We start from the raw sequence: 4,163 nt of genomic DNA, 5'->3' as shown, positions 1-4,163 counted from the left end.
ATGATGTTTTAATATAAATAATAATTTTTAAATCTTGTCCCAATCTTTAACATCTTATGGCTACATGATTAGGGCTATCAAAACGACTCTTTGTTCGTGAACGGCTCGTGTTCGGCTCGCTAAGCAAACAAGCCGGGCGGTAGCGGCAGGAATAACAAGAGTTGATTGTCTCGGGATGCTGGAATGAGGGAAGCATTAGTGGGGCGATTTTCTGGTGTGGACAGCATGTAAGAGGGGAAGATAGCTAGCAAGTTAGGCTACTGTAGGAAACAGTAACTTCCTGTAGTTCTGGGTGACGTCCACAAAGGAAGGAGGCGGGGAGCGATGCAGGAAGGATGGAGAGGGGTAGAGGAAGGATAATCACCACCCCGAGAGCGAGATACAGTCGAAGTGCCACTCGAACCTTAGATAAATCTCTAAAAGGGAAAAGGAAGATGTTGGCGGTTGTCCCGCACAAACACATGCAAATACTAACCCTAAAACATCACAAAAGCAAATATATAAAATGAGGGTAACAAGGACGGGGTTCCTCTACTTGAAAAAGACAGTACTCTCGTTGGAAGAGTTGGTTGGCTCTCTCAGAGCCTAGACTATTTGCCTCCTGCGTTCGTGGACTCCTACCCTCAGACGCCCATGTCAGTCCTTCTATTCCTCGAGTTTACTATTCTCCTAACCCTAATATTACATTGAATATCTCATTCCTTGTCCACTGGCCCATCCATCTCCTTCCTTCATTGCTTGCAAAGAAGTGTCGTACCGCCCAACATCCTCTTCACACCTTATAACCCAAATTAGACAAGACTATTCTCCTTTCAAAACAATAGAACCCTCTTCGACTCGCGAAAACCACTTCTCATAACTCCAATGCAAGAATCTCATGTCTCAATTGTAGTCCTTTGCTTAAAGAAATAAATTATTTTATTGAGAACCCAAAGTAGTGAACATGATTATGAAGGACTTCTTTATAACACCACAAGCTCGTCTTTCATTCTGGTAGATCTCCAAAACTTTTGATCTATATGCATTTGATACGGTTGATGGCACTTCATGGGCAGAAGGAAGTGCAATGCTCAAAAAGCTCTACTATGGATTAGGAGATTATCCCAAGAAAGGCTTAGGTAGTCATATCAATAGGGATGATAAAAAAGCTTGTTGTTCAAGAACAACTCGTGTTCAATTAGTTGAGTAGCTTGTGACCTCCAAAACTTTCGATCTATATGCATTCTGGTTGATGGCACTGCATGGGTGGAAGCAAGTGCAATGCTCAAGGAGCTCTACTATGGATTAGGAGATTGTCCCAATAATGACTTGGGTGGATATATCAGTAAGGCTCTCAAAAAACCTCGTTGCTGAAGAACAACTCGTGTTTGGTTGGTTAAGTAGCTTGTTTTTGAATTGTTCGTCAAGTAAATGAACCGAACACAATCAAATTTTTAAAGCTTAAATTATAAACTAGCCAAACACGAACACCCCTTTCTTCGATCGTGTTCAATTTATTTTAGCTTAAAATAAAGAAATTATATATATATATATATATAAGTTTAAATCATCGTAGTTCGTGTGATCATGTGATTTTACGCATTCTATTACACAAATTTAGTACATGTTCGAATCCAACACCCTGCATTTTTTTTTCCTAATTAATTTTAACAAGCCAATTTCAAGCCGAACACGAACAATAATATATAAATCGAGTCAAACATGAACCCACTGTTCATGAGCACTTTCGAACATCAGCCAATTTCAAACCAGCCGAATATGAGACAAGCCTTAGCTCAGTCAAGCTCGGCTCTTTTACAACCTTACATATCAGTGGACGAGGGATGCATGGGGTGCATGACAAGATTGGATGGCCTCAAAATCGATAACATCGTGAAAGCAAATATTGTGAACCCTTATGCTTTAACAAAGAACCCCATGGGAGATGACCTCTTCCAAGCCATGAGAGGCCATGAGAGGCGCCCCATATCTTTCTAATAATCCAAGAGAAGTTATAGCGACATTGACTTGGGGAGAAGTTTGAGTAGGAATGAGAGCTATTTAGAGGCTAGTGTGGGGTCAGAAATATTTCAAGATAAATTATATGTGAAGGCCATGGTTGATCCTGACTACTTATTTTGAAGCATTCTTCCTTTAGGTTGATTTCATGCCAAATATTATTTGGAATTTGCCAAATTGTAATATACTTTAATATTAGAAATATATGTGAAGAGTTTGGGTCTAGAAAGCATTTGAACAGAGATTGGCACTTGGAATTGCTTTGGGAGATCTTAGAAAAGAAAAAAATTGGGGTTTAGATGAAAATTAGAGTAACAATAAAGAAAAAATATTGAATCTAATAAAAAGAAATGTCTCATATTCCTATCCTATCAATCCTATATCTGTTATTATAAACAGAATTTTTAACCATAAGGAAAGCAATGAAGATAAAGTTGCCAGCATTACTATATTAGCTAACCTCTATCATGTCTAGTCTTACATTGGAAATTAGAGGAGAAAAAAGGGCAATTACTTAAATAGCACTCAAAATATTGTTATTTACATATTAGCACTCTTTCATCCATTATTAAAACTCTCACTCAAATTTCAAAATCCAAAATTTAGTTTCTCTTCACAATCACATAAATAATCATTATATTATATTATATTATAGGGATAATTACATACATACCAGCCAAAACATCCATATTTGCAAATTAACCACCCAGTTGATTTTTCGAACTAATTTGATAAAAATGAAAAATATGGATTGAGATTTTACCATGAATTTTGACATTTGAGTGAGAATTTGAAAAATGGATGAAAGCGGGTTGATTTGTAAATATCAAGTGTCGGGTGATCTGTATGTAATTGCAACATTATTATATTAATGCATTTTTTTTATTATTATTTACAACTTATAACACCATGTTGTCATAAATGTTTGCTTTGCTTTGTAAGGCTGCAATTTTTTCATACATGAATTTATTTAATATGTCATAAACCCAAGCATCTACAGCGGCCTCATTAATACTTCGTAATCATCAAATTTGTAAGCAATTTGTTGTCGCATTCTGAGAAATTGCATTACATTTGTGAAACCAAAATGCTGTGGCATGAACCAATAGGTACCCAATGACCCGCCATTCCATCCACTAACGGAAAGCCAATCGGGTAAATGTGCAAGGGCATATACAACAGGACTAACTCGAAACATGGAATGAACAAAGATGGGATGACAGAGTTTATGCGAGAGGTTAATCATGAATAGACGGCAACGGAGACCAACCACAGTCAATCAGCCACCAGTGGTCGACCACGAGCAGACAACCAACAGAGACTGATCGTGGCGAGATGGCCACCAGGGTCGATCATGACAGGACGTAATTTTTTTTATTATTATTTACAACTTATAACACCATGTTGTCATAAATGTTTGCTTTGCTTTGTAAGGCTGCAATTTTTTCATACATGAATTTATTTAATATGTCATAAACCCAAGCATCTACAGCGGCCTCATTAATACTTCGTAATCATCAAATTTGTAAGCAATTTGTTGTCGCATTCTGAGAAATTGCATTACATTTGTGAAACCAAAATGCTGTGGCATGAACCAATAGGTACCCAATGACCCGCCATTCCATCTACTAACGAAAGCCAATCGGGTAAATGTGCAAGGGCATATACAACAGGACTAACTCGAAACATCGAATGATCAAAGATGGGATGACAGAGAGTTTATGCGAGAGGTTGATCATGAATAGACGGCACCGGAGGCCAACCACAGTCAATCAGCCACCAGTGGTCGACCACGAGCAGACAACCAACAGAGACTGATCGTGGCGAGATGGCCACCAGGGTCGATCATGACAGGACGTACACCAGAAACCAAACCAAGGGGCAAACCATTGAGGATTGATTACGAGAAGTCTATCACTTTATCTAAGCAGTTGGCAAGAAGAGGAAACCCCAATAATCCCAATCCTAAAGCGGGAAAATGACCAAATTAGACACTTAAAAATCAAAATGTCTAGTAATAATACAAGCCTAAATATGATATTTGGTTAGAGCCTACCTGCAAGGGCATATACAACAGGACTAACTCGAAACATCGAATGATCAAAGATGGGATGACAGAGAGTTTATGCGAGAGGTTGATCATGAATAGACGGCACCGGAGGCCA

The sequence above is a fragment of the Phalaenopsis equestris genome, unplaced genomic scaffold (assembly GCF_001263595.1).
Source record: "Phalaenopsis equestris unplaced genomic scaffold, ASM126359v1 Scaffold001312, whole genome shotgun sequence".
NCBI classification, from domain to species: domain Eukaryota; kingdom Viridiplantae; phylum Streptophyta; class Magnoliopsida; order Asparagales; family Orchidaceae; genus Phalaenopsis; species Phalaenopsis equestris.
Note: the sequence above shows the minus strand (reverse complement) of the source record.